This window comes from Camellia sinensis, chromosome 14, assembly GCF_055761805.1.
Source record: "Camellia sinensis isolate YWXY chromosome 14, ASM5576180v1, whole genome shotgun sequence".
NCBI lineage: Eukaryota > Viridiplantae > Streptophyta > Magnoliopsida > Ericales > Theaceae > Camellia > Camellia sinensis.
The window spans coordinates 102,935,626-102,956,134 of record NC_138974.1 but is presented as its reverse complement, the minus strand read 5'-3'; the positions used below and the strand labels follow the sequence as shown (position 1 = coordinate 102,956,134).

At 44.7% G+C, this 20,509-nt stretch overlaps 45 non-coding genes and 10 pseudogenes across 45 annotated transcripts; all 55 read right to left on the bottom strand.

Annotated features, from left to right (window-relative positions):
* Positions 1-47: 47 nt before the first annotated feature.
* On the bottom strand, positions 48-166 carry LOC145811668 (5S ribosomal RNA). The gene has a single exon (XR_014355203.1). It is a non-coding gene; the product is annotated as a 5S ribosomal RNA (ribosomal RNA).
* Positions 167-351: 185 nt separating this feature from the next.
* Positions 352-470, bottom strand: LOC145811522 (5S ribosomal RNA). The gene has a single exon (XR_014355062.1). It is a non-coding gene; the product is annotated as a 5S ribosomal RNA (ribosomal RNA).
* A 204-nt stretch (positions 471-674) lies between these two features.
* LOC145811685 (5S ribosomal RNA) lies at positions 675-793 on the bottom strand. Its single transcript, XR_014355221.1, has one exon. It is a non-coding gene; the product is annotated as a 5S ribosomal RNA (ribosomal RNA).
* Positions 794-986: 193 nt separating this feature from the next.
* On the bottom strand, positions 987-1,105 carry LOC145812088 (5S ribosomal RNA). The gene has a single exon (XR_014355613.1). It is a non-coding gene; the product is annotated as a 5S ribosomal RNA (ribosomal RNA).
* Positions 1,106-1,302: 197 nt separating this feature from the next.
* LOC145811484 (5S ribosomal RNA) lies at positions 1,303-1,421 on the bottom strand. Its single transcript, XR_014355024.1, has one exon. It is a non-coding gene; the product is annotated as a 5S ribosomal RNA (ribosomal RNA).
* A 192-nt stretch (positions 1,422-1,613) lies between these two features.
* On the bottom strand, positions 1,614-1,732 carry LOC145810854 (5S ribosomal RNA). Its single transcript, XR_014354409.1, has one exon. It is a non-coding gene; the product is annotated as a 5S ribosomal RNA (ribosomal RNA).
* A 196-nt stretch (positions 1,733-1,928) lies between these two features.
* On the bottom strand, positions 1,929-2,047 carry LOC145811770 (5S ribosomal RNA). The gene has a single exon (XR_014355303.1). It is a non-coding gene; the product is annotated as a 5S ribosomal RNA (ribosomal RNA).
* Positions 2,048-2,241: 194 nt separating this feature from the next.
* LOC145810548 (5S ribosomal RNA) lies at positions 2,242-2,360 on the bottom strand. Its single transcript, XR_014354113.1, has one exon. It is a non-coding gene; the product is annotated as a 5S ribosomal RNA (ribosomal RNA).
* A 193-nt stretch (positions 2,361-2,553) lies between these two features.
* On the bottom strand, positions 2,554-2,672 carry LOC145810443 (5S ribosomal RNA). Its single transcript, XR_014354011.1, has one exon. It is a non-coding gene; the product is annotated as a 5S ribosomal RNA (ribosomal RNA).
* Positions 2,673-2,868: 196 nt separating this feature from the next.
* Positions 2,869-2,987, bottom strand: LOC145810557 (5S ribosomal RNA). The gene has a single exon (XR_014354121.1). It is a non-coding gene; the product is annotated as a 5S ribosomal RNA (ribosomal RNA).
* A 190-nt stretch (positions 2,988-3,177) lies between these two features.
* LOC145811195 (5S ribosomal RNA) lies at positions 3,178-3,296 on the bottom strand. The gene has a single exon (XR_014354742.1). It is a non-coding gene; the product is annotated as a 5S ribosomal RNA (ribosomal RNA).
* A 195-nt stretch (positions 3,297-3,491) lies between these two features.
* Positions 3,492-3,610, bottom strand: LOC145809321 (5S ribosomal RNA). Its single transcript, XR_014352845.1, has one exon. It is a non-coding gene; the product is annotated as a 5S ribosomal RNA (ribosomal RNA).
* A 193-nt stretch (positions 3,611-3,803) lies between these two features.
* On the bottom strand, positions 3,804-3,922 carry LOC145811871 (5S ribosomal RNA). The gene has a single exon (XR_014355404.1). It is a non-coding gene; the product is annotated as a 5S ribosomal RNA (ribosomal RNA).
* A 196-nt stretch (positions 3,923-4,118) lies between these two features.
* LOC145812184 (5S ribosomal RNA) lies at positions 4,119-4,237 on the bottom strand. The gene has a single exon (XR_014355710.1). It is a non-coding gene; the product is annotated as a 5S ribosomal RNA (ribosomal RNA).
* Positions 4,238-4,436: 199 nt separating this feature from the next.
* LOC145811581 (5S ribosomal RNA) lies at positions 4,437-4,555 on the bottom strand. Its single transcript, XR_014355120.1, has one exon. It is a non-coding gene; the product is annotated as a 5S ribosomal RNA (ribosomal RNA).
* A 199-nt stretch (positions 4,556-4,754) lies between these two features.
* LOC145811703 (5S ribosomal RNA) lies at positions 4,755-4,873 on the bottom strand. Its single transcript, XR_014355238.1, has one exon. It is a non-coding gene; the product is annotated as a 5S ribosomal RNA (ribosomal RNA).
* A 192-nt stretch (positions 4,874-5,065) lies between these two features.
* On the bottom strand, positions 5,066-5,184 carry LOC145811887 (5S ribosomal RNA). Its single transcript, XR_014355419.1, has one exon. It is a non-coding gene; the product is annotated as a 5S ribosomal RNA (ribosomal RNA).
* A 196-nt stretch (positions 5,185-5,380) lies between these two features.
* On the bottom strand, positions 5,381-5,499 carry LOC145811183 (5S ribosomal RNA). The gene has a single exon (XR_014354732.1). It is a non-coding gene; the product is annotated as a 5S ribosomal RNA (ribosomal RNA).
* Positions 5,500-5,691: 192 nt separating this feature from the next.
* Positions 5,692-5,810, bottom strand: LOC145810785 (5S ribosomal RNA). Its single transcript, XR_014354341.1, has one exon. It is a non-coding gene; the product is annotated as a 5S ribosomal RNA (ribosomal RNA).
* Positions 5,811-6,003: 193 nt separating this feature from the next.
* LOC145810637 (5S ribosomal RNA) lies at positions 6,004-6,122 on the bottom strand. Its single transcript, XR_014354198.1, has one exon. It is a non-coding gene; the product is annotated as a 5S ribosomal RNA (ribosomal RNA).
* A 184-nt stretch (positions 6,123-6,306) lies between these two features.
* On the bottom strand, positions 6,307-6,425 carry LOC145811864 (5S ribosomal RNA). Its single transcript, XR_014355397.1, has one exon. It is a non-coding gene; the product is annotated as a 5S ribosomal RNA (ribosomal RNA).
* A 194-nt stretch (positions 6,426-6,619) lies between these two features.
* Positions 6,620-6,738, bottom strand: LOC145811593 (5S ribosomal RNA). The gene has a single exon (XR_014355132.1). It is a non-coding gene; the product is annotated as a 5S ribosomal RNA (ribosomal RNA).
* Positions 6,739-6,934: 196 nt separating this feature from the next.
* LOC145810482 (5S ribosomal RNA) lies at positions 6,935-7,053 on the bottom strand. The gene has a single exon (XR_014354049.1). It is a non-coding gene; the product is annotated as a 5S ribosomal RNA (ribosomal RNA).
* A 197-nt stretch (positions 7,054-7,250) lies between these two features.
* On the bottom strand, positions 7,251-7,369 carry LOC145812237 (5S ribosomal RNA). The gene has a single exon (XR_014355766.1). It is a non-coding gene; the product is annotated as a 5S ribosomal RNA (ribosomal RNA).
* Positions 7,370-7,567: 198 nt separating this feature from the next.
* On the bottom strand, positions 7,568-7,686 carry LOC145808965 (5S ribosomal RNA). Its single transcript, XR_014352454.1, has one exon. It is a non-coding gene; the product is annotated as a 5S ribosomal RNA (ribosomal RNA).
* Positions 7,687-11,078: 3,392 nt separating this feature from the next.
* On the bottom strand, positions 11,079-11,197 carry LOC114275889 (5S ribosomal RNA). Its single transcript, XR_003633920.1, has one exon. It is a non-coding gene; the product is annotated as a 5S ribosomal RNA (ribosomal RNA).
* A 187-nt stretch (positions 11,198-11,384) lies between these two features.
* On the bottom strand, positions 11,385-11,503 carry LOC114276033 (5S ribosomal RNA; annotated as a pseudogene).
* Positions 11,504-11,697: 194 nt separating this feature from the next.
* Positions 11,698-11,815, bottom strand: LOC114275923 (5S ribosomal RNA). Its single transcript, XR_003633953.1, has one exon. It is a non-coding gene; the product is annotated as a 5S ribosomal RNA (ribosomal RNA).
* A 197-nt stretch (positions 11,816-12,012) lies between these two features.
* Positions 12,013-12,131, bottom strand: LOC114275998 (5S ribosomal RNA). Its single transcript, XR_003634028.2, has one exon. It is a non-coding gene; the product is annotated as a 5S ribosomal RNA (ribosomal RNA).
* Positions 12,132-12,324: 193 nt separating this feature from the next.
* LOC114275909 (5S ribosomal RNA) lies at positions 12,325-12,443 on the bottom strand. The gene has a single exon (XR_003633940.1). It is a non-coding gene; the product is annotated as a 5S ribosomal RNA (ribosomal RNA).
* A 192-nt stretch (positions 12,444-12,635) lies between these two features.
* LOC114275906 (5S ribosomal RNA) lies at positions 12,636-12,754 on the bottom strand. The gene has a single exon (XR_003633937.1). It is a non-coding gene; the product is annotated as a 5S ribosomal RNA (ribosomal RNA).
* Positions 12,755-12,948: 194 nt separating this feature from the next.
* On the bottom strand, positions 12,949-13,067 carry LOC114276027 (5S ribosomal RNA; annotated as a pseudogene).
* A 201-nt stretch (positions 13,068-13,268) lies between these two features.
* LOC114276037 (5S ribosomal RNA) lies at positions 13,269-13,388 on the bottom strand (annotated as a pseudogene).
* A 190-nt stretch (positions 13,389-13,578) lies between these two features.
* LOC114275917 (5S ribosomal RNA) lies at positions 13,579-13,697 on the bottom strand. The gene has a single exon (XR_003633947.1). It is a non-coding gene; the product is annotated as a 5S ribosomal RNA (ribosomal RNA).
* A 192-nt stretch (positions 13,698-13,889) lies between these two features.
* On the bottom strand, positions 13,890-14,008 carry LOC114275933 (5S ribosomal RNA). The gene has a single exon (XR_003633962.2). It is a non-coding gene; the product is annotated as a 5S ribosomal RNA (ribosomal RNA).
* A 198-nt stretch (positions 14,009-14,206) lies between these two features.
* LOC114275919 (5S ribosomal RNA) lies at positions 14,207-14,325 on the bottom strand. The gene has a single exon (XR_003633949.2). It is a non-coding gene; the product is annotated as a 5S ribosomal RNA (ribosomal RNA).
* Positions 14,326-14,518: 193 nt separating this feature from the next.
* On the bottom strand, positions 14,519-14,637 carry LOC145812383 (5S ribosomal RNA; annotated as a pseudogene).
* A 194-nt stretch (positions 14,638-14,831) lies between these two features.
* Positions 14,832-14,950, bottom strand: LOC114276031 (5S ribosomal RNA). The gene has a single exon (XR_014355395.1). It is a non-coding gene; the product is annotated as a 5S ribosomal RNA (ribosomal RNA).
* A 193-nt stretch (positions 14,951-15,143) lies between these two features.
* On the bottom strand, positions 15,144-15,262 carry LOC114275899 (5S ribosomal RNA). Its single transcript, XR_003633930.2, has one exon. It is a non-coding gene; the product is annotated as a 5S ribosomal RNA (ribosomal RNA).
* A 203-nt stretch (positions 15,263-15,465) lies between these two features.
* LOC114275975 (5S ribosomal RNA) lies at positions 15,466-15,584 on the bottom strand (annotated as a pseudogene).
* Positions 15,585-15,775: 191 nt separating this feature from the next.
* Positions 15,776-15,894, bottom strand: LOC114276023 (5S ribosomal RNA). The gene has a single exon (XR_014355219.1). It is a non-coding gene; the product is annotated as a 5S ribosomal RNA (ribosomal RNA).
* A 192-nt stretch (positions 15,895-16,086) lies between these two features.
* Positions 16,087-16,205, bottom strand: LOC114275985 (5S ribosomal RNA). Its single transcript, XR_003634012.2, has one exon. It is a non-coding gene; the product is annotated as a 5S ribosomal RNA (ribosomal RNA).
* Positions 16,206-16,397: 192 nt separating this feature from the next.
* On the bottom strand, positions 16,398-16,516 carry LOC114275964 (5S ribosomal RNA; annotated as a pseudogene).
* Positions 16,517-16,718: 202 nt separating this feature from the next.
* Positions 16,719-16,837, bottom strand: LOC114276022 (5S ribosomal RNA; annotated as a pseudogene).
* A 196-nt stretch (positions 16,838-17,033) lies between these two features.
* LOC114276039 (5S ribosomal RNA) lies at positions 17,034-17,152 on the bottom strand. The gene has a single exon (XR_014355739.1). It is a non-coding gene; the product is annotated as a 5S ribosomal RNA (ribosomal RNA).
* A 197-nt stretch (positions 17,153-17,349) lies between these two features.
* Positions 17,350-17,468, bottom strand: LOC114276034 (5S ribosomal RNA; annotated as a pseudogene).
* A 196-nt stretch (positions 17,469-17,664) lies between these two features.
* LOC114276032 (5S ribosomal RNA) lies at positions 17,665-17,783 on the bottom strand. Its single transcript, XR_014355767.1, has one exon. It is a non-coding gene; the product is annotated as a 5S ribosomal RNA (ribosomal RNA).
* Positions 17,784-17,978: 195 nt separating this feature from the next.
* Positions 17,979-18,097, bottom strand: LOC114275999 (5S ribosomal RNA). Its single transcript, XR_003634029.2, has one exon. It is a non-coding gene; the product is annotated as a 5S ribosomal RNA (ribosomal RNA).
* Positions 18,098-18,291: 194 nt separating this feature from the next.
* LOC114275965 (5S ribosomal RNA) lies at positions 18,292-18,410 on the bottom strand. Its single transcript, XR_003633993.2, has one exon. It is a non-coding gene; the product is annotated as a 5S ribosomal RNA (ribosomal RNA).
* A 202-nt stretch (positions 18,411-18,612) lies between these two features.
* Positions 18,613-18,731, bottom strand: LOC114276020 (5S ribosomal RNA; annotated as a pseudogene).
* A 194-nt stretch (positions 18,732-18,925) lies between these two features.
* On the bottom strand, positions 18,926-19,044 carry LOC114275988 (5S ribosomal RNA). Its single transcript, XR_003634016.2, has one exon. It is a non-coding gene; the product is annotated as a 5S ribosomal RNA (ribosomal RNA).
* A 197-nt stretch (positions 19,045-19,241) lies between these two features.
* LOC114275912 (5S ribosomal RNA) lies at positions 19,242-19,360 on the bottom strand. Its single transcript, XR_003633943.2, has one exon. It is a non-coding gene; the product is annotated as a 5S ribosomal RNA (ribosomal RNA).
* Positions 19,361-19,553: 193 nt separating this feature from the next.
* Positions 19,554-19,672, bottom strand: LOC114276016 (5S ribosomal RNA). Its single transcript, XR_014355844.1, has one exon. It is a non-coding gene; the product is annotated as a 5S ribosomal RNA (ribosomal RNA).
* Positions 19,673-19,865: 193 nt separating this feature from the next.
* On the bottom strand, positions 19,866-19,984 carry LOC114276038 (5S ribosomal RNA; annotated as a pseudogene).
* Positions 19,985-20,312: 328 nt separating this feature from the next.
* LOC114275996 (5S ribosomal RNA) lies at positions 20,313-20,431 on the bottom strand. Its single transcript, XR_003634026.2, has one exon. It is a non-coding gene; the product is annotated as a 5S ribosomal RNA (ribosomal RNA).
* Positions 20,432-20,509: the final 78 nt, after the last annotated feature.

Below are 20,509 nucleotides of genomic sequence, written 5' to 3'. Positions count from 1 at the left end.
GTCTGGGAAAAAAAAAAAAAGGGGGCGGGGTGGAGAAAGGGACAAAAGGGGTGCAACACGAGGACTTCCCAGGGGGTCACCCATCCGAGTACTACTCTCGCCTAAGCACGCTAAACTGCGGAGTTCTGATAGGATCCGGTGCATTAGTGCTGGTATGATCGCACCCGAAGATTAACCGCGACTTTATTGTTTTAAGCAGTAGACGGGAAAAAAAATGAAATTGAATGGAACAGTATAAACTGGAAATGGTTTAAAAGGGAGAAATTTGTCGAAAAGGAGGCGAAGGCGATTGAATGGTCTAAAAATTGGACAGGCTGTCCGGGAAAAAAAAAAAAGGGGGGGGTTGAAAAAGGCATGCAACACGAGGACTTCCCAGGGGGTCACCCATCCTAGTAGTACTCTCGCCCAAGCACGCTTAACTGCGAAGTTCTGATGGGATCCGGTGCATTAGTACTGGTATGATCGCACCCGAAGATTTGCCGCGACTTTATTGTTTTAAGCAGTAGACGCTAAAAAAAATGAAATTGGATGGAACAGGATAATCTGGAAATGGTTTAAATGGGAGAAATTTATCGAAAAGGAGGCGATGCCGATTGAATGGGCTAAAAATCGTACTGGCCGTCCGGGGGAAAAAAAAAAGGGGGGGGGGGGGGCTGGTGAAAAAAGGGACAAAAGGGGTGCAACACGTGGACTTCCCAGGGGGTCACCCAACCTAGTACTACTCTCGCCCAAGCACGCATCGCTGCGGACTTCTGATGGGATCCGGTGCATTAGTGCTGGTATGATTGCACCCGGAGATTTACCGCGACTTTATTGTTTTAAGCAGTAGACTGGAAAAAAAATGAAATTGAATGGAACAGGATAATCTAGAAATGGTTTAAAAGGAAGAAATTTGTCGAAAAGGAGGCGAAGGCGATTGAATGGGCTAAAAATCGGACAGGCTGTCCGGGGAAAAAAAAAATAGGGGGGTGGAAAAACGGTCAAAAGGGGTGCAACACAAGGACTTCCCAGGGGGGCACCCATCATAGTACTACTCTCGCCCAAGCACGCTGAACGGTGGAGTTCTGATGGGATCCGGTTCATTAGTGCTGGTATGATCGCACCCGAAGATTAACCGCGACTTTCGTGTTTTAAGCAGTAGACGGGCAAAAAAATGAAATTGAATGGAACAGGACAATCTAGAAATGGTTTAAAAGGGAGAAATTTGTCGAAAAGGAGGCGAAGGCGATTGAATGGGCTAAAAATCGGACAGGCTATCCGGGGAAAAAAAAAACAAAGGGGGGGGTTGAAAAAGGGACAAAAGGGGTGCAACACGAGGACTTCCCAGGGGGTCACCCATCCTAGTACTACTCTCGCACAAGCACGCTTAACTGCGTAGTTCTGATGGGATCCGGTGCATTAGTGCTGGTATGATCACACCCGAATATTTACCGCGACTTTATTGTTTCAAGCAGTAGACGGTAAAAAAAATGAAATTGAATGGAACAGGATAATCTAGAAATGGTTTAAAAGGAAGAAATTTGTCGAAAATGAGGCGAAGGCGATTGAATAGGCTAAAAATCGGACAGGCTGTCCAGGGAAAAAAAAAAGGGGGGGTGGAAAAACGGTCAAAAGGGGTGCAACACGAGGACTTCCCAGGGGGTCACCCATCCTTGTACTACTCCCGCCCAAGCACGCTTCACTGCGGAGTTCTGATGGGATCCGGTGCATTAGTGCTGGTATGATCGCACTCGAAGATTTACCGCGATTTTATTGTTTTAAGCAGTAGACGGGAAAAAAAATCAAATTGAATGGAACAGGATAATCTAGAAATGGTTTAAAAGGAAGAAATTTGTCGAAAAGGAGGCGAAGGCGATTGAATGGGCTAAAAATCGGACAGGCTGTCCGGGGAAAAAAAAAACGGGGGGGGGGTGGAAAAAGGGACAAAAGGGGTGCAACACGAGGACATCCCAGGGGGTCACCCATCCTAGTACTACTCTCGCCCAAGCACGCTTAACTGGGGAGTTCTGATGGGATCCGGTGCATTAGTGCTGGTGTGATCGCACTCGAAGATTAACCGCGACTTTATTGTTTTAAGCAGTAGACGGGAAAAAAAATGAAATTGAATGGAACAAGATAATCTGGAAATGGTTTAAAAGGGAAAAATTTGTCGAAAAGGAGGCGAAGGCGATTGAATGGGCTAAAAATCGGACAGGCTGTCCGGGGAAAAAAAAAAAAGGGGGGGTGGAAGAAGGGACAAAAAGGGTGCAACACGAGCACTTCCCAGGGGGTCACCCATCCTAGTACTACTCTCGCCCAAGCACGCTTAACTGCGGAGTTCTGATGGGATCCGGTGCATTAGTGTTGGTATGATCGCACCCGAAGATTCGCCACGACTTTATTGTTTTAAGCAGTGGACTGGAAAAAAAATGAAATTGGATGGAACAGGATAATCTGGAAATGGTTTAAAAGGGGGAAATTTGTCGAAAAGGGGGCGAAGGCGATTGAATGGGATAAAAATCGGACAGGCTGTCCGAGGAAAAAAAAAAGTGGGGGGTGGAGAAACGGACAAAAGGGGTGCAACACGAGGACTTCCTAGGGGGTCACCCATCCGAGTACTACTCTCGCCCAAGCATGCTTAACTGCGGAGTTCTGATGGGATCCGGTGCATTAGTGCTGGTATGGTCGCACCCGAAGGTTAACCGCGACTTTATTGTTTTAAGCTGTAGACGGGAAAAAAATGAAATTGAATGGAACAGGATAATCTGGAAATGGTTTTAAAGGGAGAAATTTGTTGAAAAGGAGGTGAAGGCGATTGAATGGGCTAAAAATCGGACAGGCTGCCGGGGAAAAAAAAAACGGGGGGGAGGGGTGGAAAAAGGGACAAAAGGGGTGCAACACGAGGACTTCCCAGGTGGTCACCCATCCTAGTACTACTCTCGCCCAAGCACGCTTAACTGCGGAGTTCTGATAGGATCCCGTGCATTAGTGCTGGTATGATCGCACCCGAAGATTAACCGTGACTTTATTGTTTTAAGCAGTAGACGGGAAAAAAAAGAAATTGAATGGAACAGGATAATCTGGAAATGGTTTAAAAGGGGGAAATTTGTCGAAAAGGAGGCGAAGGCGATTGAATGGTCTAAAAATCGGACAGACTGTTCGGGGAAAAAAAAAAGGGGGGTGGAAAAAGGGACAAAAGGGGTGCAACACGAGGACGTCCCAGGGGGTCACCCATCCTAGTACTACTCTCGCCCAAGCAAGCTTAACTGCGGAGTTCTAATGGGATCCGGTGCATTAGTGCTGGTATGATCGCACCCGAAGATTAACCGCGACTTTATTGTTTTAAGCAGTAGACGGGAAAAAAAATGAAATTGAATGGAACAGGATAATATGGAAATGGTTTAAAAGGAAGAAATTTGTCGAAAAGGAGGCGAAGGCGATTGAATGGGCTAAAAATCGGACAGGCTATCCGGGAAAAAAAAAACAAATAGGGGGTAGAAAAAGGGACAAAAGGGGTGCAACACGAGGACTTCCTAGGGGGTCACCCATCCTAGTACTACTCTCGCCCAAGCACGCTTAACTGCGGAGTTCTGATGGGATCCGGTGCATTAGTGCTGGTATGATCGCACCCGAAGGTTTACCGCGACTTTATTGTTTTAAGCAGTAGATCGGAAAAAAAATGAAATTGAATGGAACAGGATAATCTAGAAATGGTTTAAAAGGAAGAAATTTGTCGAAAAGGAGGCGAAGGCGATTGAATAGGCTAAAAATCGGACAGGCTGTCCAGGGAAAATAAAAACGGGGGGGTGGAAAAACGGTCAAAAGGGGTGCAACACGAGGACTTCCCAGGGGGTCACCCATCCTTGTACTACTATCGCCCAAGCACGCTTAACTGCGGAGTTCTGATGGGATCCGGTGCATTAGTGTCGGTATGATCGCACTCGAAGATTTACCGCGACTTTATTGTTTTAACAGCAGACCGGAAAAAAAATGAAATTGAATGGAACAGGATAATCTAGAAATGGTTTAAAAGGAAGCAATTTGTCGAAAAGGAGGCGAAGGCGATTGAATGGGCTAAAAATCGGACAGGCTGTCCGCGGAAAAAAAAAAGAAAAGTGGGGGTGGAAAAAGGGACAAAAGGGGTGCAACACGAGGACATCCCAGGGTGTCACCCATCCTAGTACTACTCTTGCCCAAACACGCTTAACTGCGGAGTTCTGATAGGATCCGGTGCATTAGTGCTGGTATGATCGCACCCGAAGATTAACTGCGACTTTATTGTATTAAGTAGTAGACGGGAAAAAAATGAAATTGATTGGAACGGGATAATCTGGAAATGGTTTAAAAGGGAGAGGTTTGTCGAAAAGGAGGCGAAGGCGATTGGATGGGCTAAAAATCGGACAGGCTGTCCAGGAAAAAAAAAAAAAAAAGGGGGCGAGGTGGAGAAAGGGACAAAAGGGGTGCAACACGAGGACTTCCCAGGGGGTCACCCATCCGAGTACTACTCTCGCCTAAGCACGCTTAATTGCGGAGTTCTGATAGGATCCGGTGCATTAGTGCTGGTATGATCGCACCCGAAGATTTGCCGCGACTTTATTGTTTTAAGCAGTAGACGCTAAAAAAAATGAAATTGGATGGAACAGGATAATCTGGAAATGGTTTAAATGGGAGAAATTTGTCGAAAAGGAGGCGATGGCGATTGAATGGGCTAAAAATTGGACTGGCCGTCCGGGGAAAAAAAAAAAAAGGTGGGGCGGGTGGAAAAAGGGACAAAAGGGGTGCAACACGAGGACTTCCCAGGGGGTCACCCATCCTAGTACTACTCTCGCCCAAGCACGCATCACTGCGGACTTCTGATGGGATCCGGTGCATTAGTGCTGGTATGATCGCATCCGAAGATTTATCGCGACTTTATTGTTTTAAGTAGTAGACGGGAAAAAAAATGAAATTGAATGGAACAGGATAATCTAGAAATGGTTTAAAAGGAAGAAATTTGTCGAAAAGGAGGCGAAGGCGATTGAATGGGCTAAAAATCGGACAGGTTGTCCGGGGAAAAAAAAAAGGGGGGGTGGAAAAACGGTCAAAAGGGGTGCAACACAAGGACTTCCCAGGGGGGCACCCATCATAGTACTACTCTCGCCCAAGCACGCTGAACGGCGGAGTTCTGATGGGATCCGGTTCATTAGTGCTGGTATGATCGCACCCGAAGATTAACCGCGACTTTCTTGTTTTAAGCAGTAGACGGGAAAAAAAATGAAATTGAATGGAACAAGACAATCTAGAAATGGTTTAAAAGGGAGAAATTTGTCGAAAAGGAGGCGAAGGCGATTGAATGGGCTAAAAATCGGACAGGCTATCCGGGAAAAAAAAAAAACAAAGGGGGGTGGAAAAAGGGACAAAAGGGGTGCAACAGGAGGACTTCCCAGGGGGTCACCCATCCTAGCACTACTCTCGCCCAAGCACGCTTAACTGCGGAGTTCTGATGGGATCCGGTGCATTAGTGCTGGTATGATCGCACCCGAAGATTTACCGCGACTTTATTCTTTTAAGCAGTAGACGGTAAAAAAAATGAAATTGAATGGAACAGGATAATCTAGAAATGGTTTAAAAGGAAGAAATTTGTCGAAAAGGAGGCGAAGGCGATTGAATAGGCTAAAAATCGGACAGGCTGTCCGGGTAAAAAAAAAAGGAGGGGTGGAAAAACGGTCAAAAGGGGTGCAACACGAGGACTTCCCAGGGGGTCACCCATCCTTGTACTACTCTCGCCCAAGCACGCTTCACTGCGGAGTTCTGATGGGATCCGGTGCATTAGTGCTGGTATGATCGCACTCGAAGATTTACCGTTATTTTATTGTTTTAAGCAGTAGACGGGAAAAAAAATGAAATTGAATGGAACAGGATAATCTGGAAATGGTTTAAAAGGGGAAATTTGTCGAAAAGGAGGCGAAGGTGATTGAATGGGATAAAAATCGGACAGGCTGTCCGAGGAAAAAAAAAAAGTGGGGGGTGGAAAAAGGGACAAAAGGGGTGCAACACGAGGACTTCCTAGGGGGTCACCCATCCGAGTACTACTCTCGCCCAAGCATGCTTAACTGCGGAGTTCTGATGGGATCCGGTGCATTAGTGCTGGTATGATCGCACCCGAAGGTTAACCGCGACTTTATTGTTTTAAGCAGTACACGGGAAAAAAATGAAATTGAATGGAACAGGATAATCTGGAAATGGTTTAAGAGGGGGAAATTTGTCGAAAAGGAGGCGAAGGCGATTGAATGGTCTAAAAATCGGACAGACTGTCCGGGGAAAAAAAAAAGGGGGGGGGTGGAAAAAGGGATGCAATACGAGGACGTCCCAGGGGGTCACCCATCCTAGTACTACTCTCGCCCAAGCACGCTTAACTGCGCAGTTCTGATGGGATCCGGTGCATTAGTGCTGATATGATCGCACCCGAAGATTAACCGCGACTTTATTTTTTTAAGCAGTCGACGGGAAAAAAATGAAATTGAATGGAACAGGATAATGTGGAAATGGTTTAAAAGGGAGAAATTTGTCGAAAAGGAGGCGAAGGCGATTGAATGGGCTAAAAATCGGACAGGCTATCCAGGAAAAAAAAAACAAAGGGGGGGTGGAAAAAGGGACAAAAGTGGTGCAACACGAGGACTTCCTAGCGGTTCACCCATCCTAGTACTACTCTCGCCCAAGCACGCTTAACTGCGGAGTTCTGATGGGATCCGGTGCATTAGTGCTGGTATGATCGCACCCGAAGATTTACCGCGACTTTATTATTTTAAGCAGTAGACGGGAAAAAAAATGAAGTTGAATGGAACAGGATAATCTAGAAATGGTTTAAAAGGAAGAAATTTGTCGAAAAGGAGGCGAAGGCGATTGAATAGGCTAAAAATTGGACAGGCTGTCCGGGGAAAAAAAAAAGAAGGGGGGGGTGGAAAAACGGTCAAAAGGGGTGCAACACGAGGACTTCCCAGGGGGTCACCCATCCTTGTACTACTCTCGCCCAAGCACGCTTAACTGCGGAGTTCTGATGGGATCCGGTGCATTAGTGCCGGTATGATCGCACTCGAAGATTTATCGCGACTTTATTGTTTTAATAGTAGACCGGAAAAAAAATGAAATTGAATGGAACAGGATAATCTAGAAATGGTTTAAAAGGAAGAAATTTGTCGAAAAGGAGGGGAAGGCGGTTGAGTGGGCTAAAAATCGGACAGGCTGTCCGGGGAAAAAAAAAAAGAAAAGGGGGGGTGGAAAAAGGGACAAAAGGGGTGCAACACGAGGACATCCCAGCGGGTCACCCATCCTAGTACTACTCTCGCCCAACCACGCTTAACTGGGGAGTTCTTATGGGATCCGGTGCATTAGTGCTGGTATGATCGCACTCGAAGTTTAACCGCGACTTTATTGTTTTAAGCTGTAGACGGGAAAAAAAATGAAATTGAATGGAACAAGATAATCTGGAAATGGTTTAAAAGGGAAAAAATTTGTCGAAAAGGAGGCGAAGGCGATTGAATGGGCTAAAAATCGGACAGGCTGTCCGGGGAAAAAAAAAAAAAATGGGGGGTGGAAAAAAGGGACAAAAGGGGTGCAACACGAGGACTTCCCAGGGGGTCACCCATCCTAGTACTACTCTCGCCCAAGCACGCTTAACTGCGGAGTTCTGATGGGATCCGGTGCATTAGTGCTGGTATGATTGCACCCGAAGATTAACCGCGACTTTATTGTTTTAAGCAGTAGACGGGAAAAAAAATGAAATTGAATGGAACAGGATAATCTGGAAATGGTTTAAGAGGGAGAAATTTGTCGAAAAGGAGGCGAAGGCGATCGAATGGTCCAAAAATCGGACAGACTGTCCGGGGAAAAAAAAAAGGGGGGGGTGAAAAAAGGGACAAAAGGGGTGCAACACGAGGACTTCCCAGTGGGTCACCCATCCTAGTACTACTCTCGCTTAAGCACGCTTAACTGCGGAGTTCTGATTCAGTATCACCCAGGTAAAGCAAACTCGGTAGCCGATGCCTTGAGTAGGAAGTCAGTGGGAAGTTAGGCGTGCCTAACCATGATTTCAGTGGAGCCGACTACTATTGGGGAAGTAAAGGCAAGGCAAATGGAGGATGGATTCATAAAGAAAGTAGCCGACGAGATTACCAACAAGCCGAAGTCGGGTTACACCCTTGAGAATGGAGTGCTTAAGTTTGAAGGAAGATTGTGCGTGGCCGACATCCCAGAATTGAAAAGAAGGATTTTGCAAGACTCTCATGGATCTAGATTTGTAGTTCATCCAGGGAACACCAAGATGTATCAAGATGTAAAACAGACCTTTTGGTGGCCGAATATGAAAAGAGAGATAGCCGAGTTCGTATCTCAGTGTTTGTGTTGTCAACAAGTGAAGGCGGAACATCAGAGGCCGGCAGGACTTCTCCAACCTTTGCCGATTCCTGAGTGGAAATGGGAAGACATCTCCATGGACTTCGTGACTGGGTTGCCGAAGACACAGAAAGAGTTGGATTCGATTTGGGTTATAATCGACAGGTTAACTAAGCCAGCGCATTTCTTGCCGGTTAGGACTTTGTTCAGTGGCGATCGACTTACTGTGTTGTACATGAATGAGATCGTTAGACTTCATGGTGTGCCGATGTCCATCGTGTCAGACTGAGATCCAAAATTTGTTTCTAGATTTTGGCAGAGTTTACAAAGGGCTTTGGGGACCGAATTGTGGTTTAGTACAGCTTTTCATCCGCAGACTGATGGCCAAATAGAGAGAACAATTCAAACACTTGAAGATATGCTTAGACTGTGTGTATTGGACTTCAAGGGAAGCTGGAAAGTGCATTTGCCATTAGTAGAGTTCGCTTACAACAACAGCTACCAAGCTAGCATTGGCATGGCGTCGTATGAAGCCTTGTATGGGAGAAAGTGCAGATCGCCGATATGTTGGACTGAGGTAGGAGATAAAGCCTTGATCGGCCCGAATTTAGTTCAAAGGACAACCGAAAAGATTAAGCTTATCCAGCAGAGGATCAGAACCGCTCAGAGTCGACAAAAGAGTTAAGCCGACCAGAGAAGGAAGGAGTTAGAATTCGAAGTAGGGGATCACGTGTTCCTGAAAACCTCGCCGATGAAAGGAGTTTCAAGATTTGGGAAGAAGGGTTAATTGGCACCCCATTACATTGGACCGTTTGAAATCCTTGAGAAAGTTAACTCGGTTGCCTACAGACTTGCTTTACCACTGAGATTAAGTCAAGTTCATAATGTGTTTCATATCTCGATGTTGAGAAAGTATATGCGGGATCCACTGCACGTGATCGATCATTTCGGGATTGTGGTTGATGAAGGCCTAAGCTATGAAGAAGAGACGATACGCATCATCGATAGACAAGTGAGACGATTGAGAAATAAAGCAATACCGATGGTGAAGATTGAATGGAAAGAGCATTACGGCAAGGATGCTACATGGGAAATGGAAGAGGAAATGAAAGTCCGATACCCGGAGTTATTCTCGAACCAAGGTAACTCAAGTTTGGGGACCAAACTTCTTTAAGGGGGGTAGGATGTAATAACCCTCACGCTATCCTAACCATACTCATATGCATTCATGTGATTCTGTCTTGTAAACTTGCAATTCGAGTCTTGTCCTTGTTCATTTAAGTGTTACAGCATGTTTTGTACCCTGCTTGGTGTGAGTTTAGCCGAGGGCGTCTTTAGTCTAGAACTTCCTCGTAACCACCTTGTTTGACCTCTACCTTCGTTTTGACATACTGGCCGAGATGTCATTATCTAGGCCGAGGTGTGAATCATCTTGGCCGAGATGTTACCTTTGCACCTAAGTGATCTTGTCCCGGAGAGGTATGACCTAGACCGAGGTATGGCACATCTAGGCCAAGGTGTGGCACAGCTTAGTCAAGTGTTGTCCTTCCTAGCCGAGGTCATTGTTCCCTACTTGCCGATGTCTTGCTATTAGCCGAGATCATTGCTCGCCAGAGTGCCCATGCCATCTTACTTGTTGAACACACTTTGTCATAGTTTTGTCTTGTCACTCAGCCACCTTTCTGTGTAGCACCAACCAGCCGCTGCCACGTGCCTCTGTAGAGGGTTAAGTCAGCCAGCAGACTTAGAAATGTATCATTTTTGCTATATGTCTTTGTTTGTGAGGAGAGAGAAGCTCTAGGAGAAGAAGAAGAAGTTTAGAGTGAGAGAGTGGGCTTTCGAGCTTGATTCCTAGAGATCAAACCATTAGATTCGCGTATTGAGGTTAGATTCTTGATTTACTCTTGTCATTCTTATTGATCATCTAGCTGCATTGTATGATCGAACCCGTTTTGCATGTCATGCATCGATTTAAAGTTGGTTTTAGAAAGAGAAAATGTTGTTCATGTGTTCTTGAAAGAAAGGTCTTGTTTGATCTGAAAGTTGCATTAAGTTTCGTGTTTTGTGTTTGTTCTCACTAGATCCTTGAATATGGGTACCGAGGTCCATGTTTTTGAACTCATAGCATGAAATCTCAGATTTTGTAATAGCAAATCGCGATCTTTGCATTCATCTCCCTCATGTTCATGTTCTTCATGCTCATCATGTTCTTCAAGAAAAGGAAACCCATATTTTTCCCGACTTCATTCCGTTGAATGTGGCCATCGAGGCAACACCTCGGCAAAGAGGTGTGGGACCTCAGCCTAGACCTGGTAGTTGCCTAGCATGTTTCCTCGAGGTAAAGAACTGTATTTGTTTTGATTCGACCTAGTCTTGAGGAATGCCGAGATCATCTGCATGCATGTGAAAGTTGTTTAAAAGTGCATTCAACAGACTTTGCCATGTGTTTGTAGGGTTTGGACTTGCCTTGACCCCAACGCTTGAAGAACTAAGTGAGTGGTATTTTTAATAAAGCCATGTTATAATGATTTGATAAAAGCCTTGTTTTGCTTCGTTTTGGAAAGTACTTGTAAAGCATGAATGGTTATTCCTAATTGGAAAATACATTTATATTGTTTTGATGACATTCTTGGAAGTCCGTACGTGCTAAGGGACTATAAGCACTTGTAGCACAAAGTTTGGAAGTCCGGGGAAGGTTGAAAAAAAAAATGGAAAAAAAAGGGGCAAAAGGGGTGCAACACGAGAACTTCCCAGGGGGTCACCCATCCCAGTACTACTCTCGCCCAAGCACGCTTAACTGCGGAGTTCTGATGGGATCCAGTGCGTTAGTGCTGGTATGATCGCACCCAAAGATTAATCGCGACTTTATTGTTTTAAGCAGTAGATGGAAAAAAAAATGAAATCGAATGGAAGTGGATAATCGGGAAATGGTTTAAAAGGGAGAAATTAATCGAAAAGGAGGCGAAGGCGATTGAATGTGCTAAAAATCGGACAGGTTGTCCGGGGAAGGGTGAAAAAAAAAAAAAGGTGCAAAAGGGGTGCACCCCGAGGACTTCCCAGGGGGTCACCAATCCTAGTACTGCCCTCGCCCAAGCACGCTTAACTGCGGAGTTCTGATTTGATCCTGTGCAGTATTGCTGGCATGATCGCACACGAAGATTAACCGCGACTTTACTTTTGTAAGCAGTAGATGGAAAAAAAATGAAATTTAATGGAATAGGATATTCGGGAAATGGTTTAAAAGGGAGAAATTTGTCGAAAAGGAGGCAAAGGCGACTGAATGGGCTAAAAACCGGACAGGTTGTCCGGGGAAGGTTGAAAAAAAAAAAGAAAATAAAAGGGGCAAAAGGGGTGCAACACACGACTTCCCAGGGGGTCACCCATCCTAGTACTACTCTTGCGCAAGCATGTTTAACTGCGGAGTTCTGATGGGATCCGGTGCATTAGTGCCGGTATGATCGCACTCGAAAATTAACCGTGAATTTATTGTTGTAAGCAGTAGACGGAAAAAAAAATGAAATTGAATGGAATAGGATATTCGGGAAAGGGTTTCAAAGGGAGAAATTTGTTGAAAAGGAGGCGAAGGGGATTGAATGGGCTAAAAACCGGACAAGTTGTCCGGGGAAGGGTGAAAAAAAAGAATGGAAAAAAAAGGGGGCAAAAGGGGTGCAACACGAGGACTTCCCAGGGGGTCACCCATCCTGGTACTGCTCTCGCCGAAGCGCGCTTAACTGCGGAGTTCTGATCAGATCCAGTGCATTAGTGCTGGTATGATTGCACCCGAAGATTAAATGCGACTTTATTGTTTTAAGCAATAGACAGAAAAAAAATGAAATTGAATTGAATAGGATAATCTGGAAATTGTTTAAAAGGGAGAAATTTGTCGAAAAAGAGGCGAAGGCGATTGAATGGGCTAAAAACCGGACAGGTTGTCCGGGGAAGGGTGAAAAAAAAAAAGGAGAAAAAGGGGGCAAAAGGGGGCAACACGAGGACTTCCCATGGGGTCACCCATCCTAGTACTACTCTCGCCCAAGCACGCTTAACTGCGGAGTTTTGATGGGATCCGGTGCATTAGTGCTGGTATGATCGTACCTGAATATTGACCATGACTTTATTGTTTTAAGCAGCAGACAGAAAAAAAAAATTAAATTGAATAGAATAGGATAATCGGGAAATGGTTTAAAAGGGAGAAATTTGTCGAAAATGAGGCGAAGGTGATTGAATGGGCTAAAAATCAGACGGGTTGTCTAGGGAAGGGTGAAAAAAATGAAAAAAAAGGGGCAAATGGGGTGCAACACGAGGACTTTCCAGGCGGCAACCCATCCTAGTACTACTCTCGCCCAAGCATGCTTAACTGCGGAGTTCTGATGGGATCCGGTGCATTAGTGCTGGTATCATCGCACCTGAAGATTGACCGCGACTTTATTGTTTTAAGCAGTACACGGAATAAAAAATGAAATTGAATGGAATCGGATAATCGAGAAATGGTTTAAAAAGGAGAAATTTGTCGAAAATGAGGCGAAGGCGATTGAATGGGCCAAAAACCGGATAGGTTGTCCGGGGAAGGGTGAAAAAAGAAATGAAAAAAAAGGTGCAAAAGGGGTGCAACATGAGGACTTCCAAGGGGGTCACCCATCCTAGTACTGCTTTCGCCCAAGCACGCTTAACTGCGGAGTTTTGAAGGGATCTGGGGCATTAGTGCCAGTATGATCAGACCAGAAGATTAATCACGACTTTATTGTTTTAAGCAGTACACGGGAAAAAAAAAATGAAATTGAATGGAATTGGATAATCAGGAAATTGTTTAAAAGGGAGAAATTTGTCGAAAATGAGGCGAAGGTGATTGAATGGGCTAAACGCCGGACAGGTTGTCCGGGGATGGGGGAAAAAAGAAAAAAACAAAAAAAAAAGGGGAAAAAGGGGAGCAACACGAGGACTTCCCAGTGGGGTCACCCATCCTAGTGCTACTCTCGCCCAACCATGCTTAACTGCGGAGTTCTGATGGGATCCGATGCATTAGTGCTGGTATGATCGCACCCGAAGATTAACCGCAACTTTATTGATTTATGAAGTAGACGGAAAAAAAAAATTGAATGGAATTGGATAATCGGAAAATGGTTTACATGGGAGAAATTTGTCGAAAGGAGGCGAAGGCGATTGAATGTGCTAAAAACCGGACAGGTTGTCCGGGGAAGGGTGAAAAAAAAAAAGGAAAAAAAAGGGGCAAAAAGGATGCAACACGAGGACTTCCCAGGGGGTCACCCATCCTAGTACTGCTGTCGCCCAAGCACGCTTAACTGCGGAGTTCTGATGGGATCCGATTCATTAGTGCTGGTATGATCGCACCCGAAGATTAACCGCGACTTTATTGTTTTAAGCAGTAGACGGGAAAAAAATGAAATTGAATGGAATAGGATAATCGGGAAATGGTTTAAAAGGAAGAAATTTTTTGAAAATGAGGCGATTCGGTTGAATGGGCTAAAAACTGGACAGGTTGTCCGGGGAAGGGTGAAAAAAAAATTGAAAAAAAAGGTGCAAAAGGGGTGCAACACGAGGACTTCCCAGGGGGTCACCCACCCTAGTACTGCTTTCGCCGAAGCGCGCTTAACTGCGGAGTTCTGAAGGGATCCGGTGCATTAGTGCTGGTATGATCACACCAAAAGATTAACCACGACTTTATTGTTTTAAGCAGTAGACGGAAAAAAAAAAGAAATTGAATGGAATAGGATAATCAGGAATTGGTTTAAAAGGGAGAAATTTGTCGAAAATGAGGTGAAGGTGATTGAATGGGCTAAAAACCGGACAGGTTGTCCGGGGAAGGGTGAAAAAAGAAAAAAGGGAAAAAAAGGTGGAAAAAGGGGAGCAACATGAGGACTTCCCAGGGGGTCACCCATCCAAGTTCTACTCTCGCCCAAGCACGCTAAACTGCAGAGTTCTGATGGGATCCGGTGCATTAGTGCTGGTATGATCGCACCTGAAGATTAACCGCGACTTTATTGTTTCAAGCAGTAGACGGAAAAAAAAATGAAATTGAATGGAATACGATAATCGGGAAGAGGGTTAGAAGGGAGAAATCAGCCGAAAAGGAGGGGAAGGCGATTGAATGGGCAAAAAACCAGACTGTTGTCCGGGAAAGGGTGAAAAAAAAAAGGAAAAAAATGGGGCAAGTGGGGTGCAACACGAGGACGTCCCAGGGGGTCGCCCATCCTAGTACTACTGTCGGCCAAACCCGCTTAACTGCGGGGTTCTGATGGGATCCGGTGCATTAGTGCTGGTATGATCGCACTTGAAGGTTGACCGCGACTTTATTGTTTTAAGCAGTAGACGGAAAAAAAAATGAAATTGAATGGAATAGGATAATCGGGAAATGGCTTAAAAGGGGGAAATTTGTCGAAAAGGAGGCGAAGGCGATTGAATGGCCTAAAAACCGGACAGGTTGTCTGGCGAAGGGTGAAAAAAAAAAAGTAAGAAAAAGGGCAAAAGGGGTGCAACACGAGGACTTCCCTGGGGGTCACCCATCCTAGTACTACTCTCGCCCAAGCTCGGTTTACTGCGGAGTTTTGATGGGATCCGGTGCATTAGTGCTGGTATGATCGCACCCGAAGATTAACCGGGACTTTATTGTTTTACGTTGTAGATGGAAAAAAAATGAAATTGAATGGAATAGGATAATCAGGAAATGGTTTAAAAGGGAGAAATTTGTCGAAAATGAGGCGAAGGCGATTGAATGTGCTAAAAACCGGACAGGTTGTCCGAGGAACGGTTAAAAAAAAAATGACAAAAATGAGGCAAAAGGGGTGCAACACGAGGACTTCCCAGGGGGTCACCTATCCTAGTACTACTCTCGTTCAAGCACGCTTAACTGCAGTGTTCTGATGGGATCCGATGCATTAGTGCTGGTATGATCGCACCTGAAGATTAACCGTGAGTTTATTGTTTTCATCAGTAAACGGAAAAAAAATAAATGAAATTAAATATAATAGGATAATCGAGAAAAGATTTAAAATTGAGAAATTTGTCGAAAAGGAGGCGAAGGCGATTGAATGGCCTAAAAATAGGACAAGTTGTCCGGGGAAGGGCGATAAAAAAATAAAAAGGAAAAAAAAAAGGGCAAAAGGGGTGCAACACGAGGACGTCCCAGGGGGTCAGCCATCCTAGTACTACTCTCGCCCAAGCATGCTTAACTGCGTAGTTTTGATGGGATCCGGTGCATTAGTGTTGGTGTGATCGCACCCGAAGATTAACCGCGACTTTATTGTTTTAAGCAATAGATAAAAAAAAATGAAATTGAATGGAATCGGATAATCGGGAAATGGTTTAAAAAGGAGAAATTTGTCGAAAATGAGGCGAAGTCGATTGAATGGGCTAAAAACCGGACAGGTTGTCCGGGGAAGGGTGAAAAAAAAATGAAAAAAATGGTGCAAAAGGGGTGCAACACGAGGACTTCCCAGTGGGTCACCCATCCTAGTACTGCTTTCGCCCAAGCACGCTTAACTGCGGAGTTCTGAAGGGATCCGGTGCATTAGTGCTGGTATGATCACACCAGAAGATTAACCACGACTTTATTGTTTTAAGCAGTAGACGAAAAAAAAATAAAATTGAATGGAATAGGATAATCAGGAAATGGTTTAAAAGGGAGAAATTTGTCGAAAAGGAGGCGAAGGCGATTGAATGGCCTAAAAACCGGACAGGTTGTCTGGCGAAGGATGAAAAAAAAAAGGAAAAAAAAGGGCAAAAGGGGTGCAACACGAGGACTTCCCTGGGGGTCACCCATCCTAGTACTACTCTCGCCCAAGCTCGGTTTACTGCGGAGTTTTGATGGGATCCGGTGCATTAGTGCTGGTATGATCGGACCCGAAGATTAACCGGGCTTTATTCTTTAAGTAGTAGACAGAAAAAAAAATGAAATTGAATGGAATAGGATAATCAGGAAATGGTTTAAAAGGGAGAAATTTGTCGAAAATGAGGCGAAGGCGATTGAATGTGCTAAAAACCGGACTGGTTGTCCGAGGAACGGTGAAAAAAAAAAGGACAAAATTGGGGCAAAAGGGGTGCAACACGAAGACTTCCCAGGGGGTCACCTATCCTTGTATTACTCTTGCCCAAGCACGCTTAACTGCGGAGTTCTGATGGGATCTGGTGCATTAGTGCTGTTATGATCGCACCTAAAGATTAACCGCGACTTTATTGTTTTAATCAGTAAACAGAAAAAAAATAAATGACATTGAATAGAATAGGATAATCGGGAAAAGGTTTAAAATTGAGAAATTTGTCGAAAAGGAGGCGAAGGCGATTGAATGGCCTAAAAATAGGACAGGTTGTCCGGGGAAGGGCGATAAAAAAATAAAAAGGAAAAACAAGGGGCAAAATGGGTGCAACACGAGGACATCCCAGGGGGTCTGCCATCCTAGTACAACTCTCACCCATGCACGCTTAACTGCGTAGTTTTGATGGGATCCGGTGCATTAGTGTTGGTATGATCGCAGCCGAAGATTAATTGCGACTTTATTGTTTTAAGCATTAGATGGGAAAAAAAATGTAATTGAGTGGAATAGGATAATCGGGAAATGGTTTAAAAAGGAGAAATTTGTCGAAAAGGAGGCGAAGGCGATTGAATGGGCTAAAAACTGGACAGGTTGTCCGGGGAAGGGTGAAAAAAAAAAAAGGAAAAAAAAGGGCCAAAAGGGGTGCAACACGAGGACTTCCCAGGGGGTCACCCATCCTAGTACTCCAATCGCCAAAGCACGGTTAACTGCGGAGTTCTGATGGGATCCAGTGCATTAGTGCTGGTATGATCGCACCTGAAGATTAACCGCGACTTTATTGTTTTAAGTAGTGGACGGAAAAAGAAAAAGGAAATGAACGGAATAGGATAATCGGGAAATGGTTTAAAAGGGAGAAATTTGTCGGAAAGGAGGCGAAGGCGATTGAATGTTCCAAAAACCGGACAGGTTGTCCGGGGAATGGTGAAAAAAAAAAAAGAAAAAAAAAGGGGCAAAAGGGATGCAACACGAGGACTTCCCAGGGGGTCTCCCATCCTTGTACTACTGTCGCCCAAGCACGCTTAACTGCGCAGTTCTGATGGGATCCGATGCATTAATGTTGGTATGATCGTACACGAAGATTAACCGCGACTTTATTGTTTTAAACAGTAGACAGAAAAAAAAAATGAAATTGAATGGAATAGGTTAATCGGGAAGAGGTTAAAAAGGGAGAAATCAGTCGAAAAGGAGGGGAAGGCGATTGAATGGGCTAAAAACCGGACTGTTGCCCGGGGAATGGTGAAAAAAAAAAAAGGAAAAAAAAGGGGCAAATGGGGTGCAACACGAGGACTCCCCAGGGGGTCGCCCATCCTAGTACTACTGTCGGCCAAGCACACTTAACTGCGGAGTTCTGATGGGATCCGGTGCATTAGTGCTGGTATGATCGCACTTGAAGATTGACCGCGACTTTATTGTTTTAAGTAGTAGACGGAAAAAAAAATGAAATTGAATGGAATAGGATAATCGGGAAATGGTTTAAATGGGAGTAATTTGTCGAAAAGGAGGCGAAGGCGATTGAATGGCCTAAAAACCGGACAGATTGTCTGGCGAAGGTTGAAAAAAAAAAAAGGAAAAAAGAGGGCAAAAGGGGTGCAACACGAGGACTTCCCTGGGGGTCACCCATCCTAGTACTACTCTCGCCCAAGCTCGGTATACTGCGGAGTTTTGATGGGATCCGGTGCATTAGTGCAGGTATGATCGCACCCGAAGATTAACCGGGACTTTATTGTTTCACGTAGTAGACGGAAAAAAAAATGAAATTGAATGGAATAGGATAATCGGGAAATGGTTTAAAAGGGAGAGATTTGTCGAAAAGGAGGCGAAGGCAATTGAATGTCCTAAAAACCGGACAGGTTGTCCGAGGAACGGTGAAAAAAAAAGGGACAAAAATGGGGCAAAAGCGGTGCAACATGAGGACTTCCCAGCGGGCCACCTATCCTAGTACTACTCTCGCCCAAGCACGCTTAACTGCGGAGTTCTGACGGGATCCGGTGCATTAGTGCTGGTATGATCGCACCTGAAGATTAACCGCGACTTTATTGTTTTAATCGGTAAACGGGAAAAAAATAAATGACATTGAATAGAATAGGATAATCAGGAAAAGGATTAAAATTGAAAAACTTGTCGAAAAGGAGGCGAAGGCGATTGAATGGCCTAAAAATAGGACAGGTTGTCCGGGGAAGGGCGATAAAAAAATAAAAAGGAAAAAAAAGGGGCAAAAGGGGTGCAACACGAGGACGTCCCAAGGGGTCAGCCATCCTAGTACTACTGTCGCCCCAGCACGCTTAACTGCGTAGTTTTGATGGGATCCGGTGCATTAGTTTTGGTTTGATCGCACCCGAAGATTAACCGCGACTTTATTGTTTTCAGCAATAGACAGAAAAAAAAATGAAATTGAATGGAATCGGATAATCGGGAAATGGTTTAAAAAGGAGAAATTGGTCGAAAAGGAGGCGAAGGCGATTGAATGGATTAAAAACCGGACAGGTTGTCCGGGGAAGGGTGAAAAAAAAAAAGGAAAAAAAGGGCCAAAAGGGATGCAACACGAGGACTTCCCAGGGGGTCACCCATCCTAGTACCCCAATCGCCCAAGCACGGTTAACTGCGGAGTTGTGATGGCATCCAGTGCATTAGTGCTAGTATGATCGCACCCGAAGATTAACCGCGACTTTATTGTTTTAAGTAGTGGACGGAAAAAAAAAATGGAAATGAACGGAATAGGATAATCGGGAAATTGTTTAAAAGGGAGAAATTTGTCGAAAAGGAGGCGAAGGCAATTGAATGTCCTAAAAACCGGACAGGTTGCCCAGGGAAGGGTGAAAAAAAAAAAAGGAAAAAAAAGTGGTAAAAGTGATGCAACACGAGGACTTCCCAGAGGTTCACCCATCCTAGTACTACTGTCGCCCAAGCACGCTTAACTGCGGAGTTCTGATGGGATCCGATGCATTAATGCTGGTATGATCGCACCCGAAGATTAACCGCGACTTTATTGTTTTAAGCAATAGACGGAAAAAAAAATGAAATTGAACGGAATAGGATAATCGGGAAGAGGTTTTGAAAGGGAGAAATCAGTCGAAAAGGAGGGGAAGGAGATTGAATGTGCTAAAAACCGAACTGTTGTATGGGGAAGGGTGAAAAAAAAAGGAAAAAAAAGGGGCAATTGGGCTGCAACACGTGGACGTCCCAGGGGGTCGCCCATCCTAGTACTACTGTCGGCCAAGCACGCTTAACTGCGGAGTTCTGATGGGATCCGGTGCATTAGTGCTGGTATGATCGCACTTGAAGATTGACCGCGACTTTATTGTTTTAAGCAGTAGACGGAAAAAAAATGAAATTGAATGGAATAGGATAATCGGGAAATGGTTTAAAAGGGAGAAATTTGTCAAAAACGAGGCGAAGGCGATTGAATGGCCTAAAAACCGAACAGGTTGTCTGGCGAGGGGTGAAAAAAAAAAGGAAAAAAAAAGGCCAAAAGGGGTGCAACACGAGGACTTCCCAGGGGCCCACCCATCCTAGTACTCCAATCGCCCAAGCACGGTTAACTGCGGAGTTCTAATGGGCTCCAGTGCATTAATGCCGGTATGATCGCACCTGAAGATTAACCGCGATTTTATTGTTTTAAGTAGTGGACCGAAAAAAAAAATGGAAATGAACAGAATAGGATAATTGGGAAATGGTTTAAAATGGAGAAAATTGTCGAAAAGGAGGCAAAGGCGATTGAATGTGCTAAAAACCGGACAGGTTGTCCGGGGAAGGGTGAAAAAAAAAAAAGGGAAAAAAAAGGGGCAAAAGGGATGAAACACGAGGACTTCCCAAAAGGGAGAAATCAGTCAAAAAGGAGGCGAAGGCGATTGAATGGGCTAAAAACCAGACAGGTTGTCCGGGGAAGGGTTAAAAAAAAATGAAAAAAATGGTGCAAAAGGGATGCAACACGAGGACTTCCAAGGGGGTCACCCATCCTAGTACTGCTCTCGCCCAAACACGCTTAACTGCGGAGTTCTGATGGGATTCGGGGCATTAGTGCTGGTATGATCACACCAGAAGATTAACCACGACTTTATTGTTTTAAGCAGTACACGGGAAAAAAAATGAAATTGAATGGAATAGGATAATCGGGA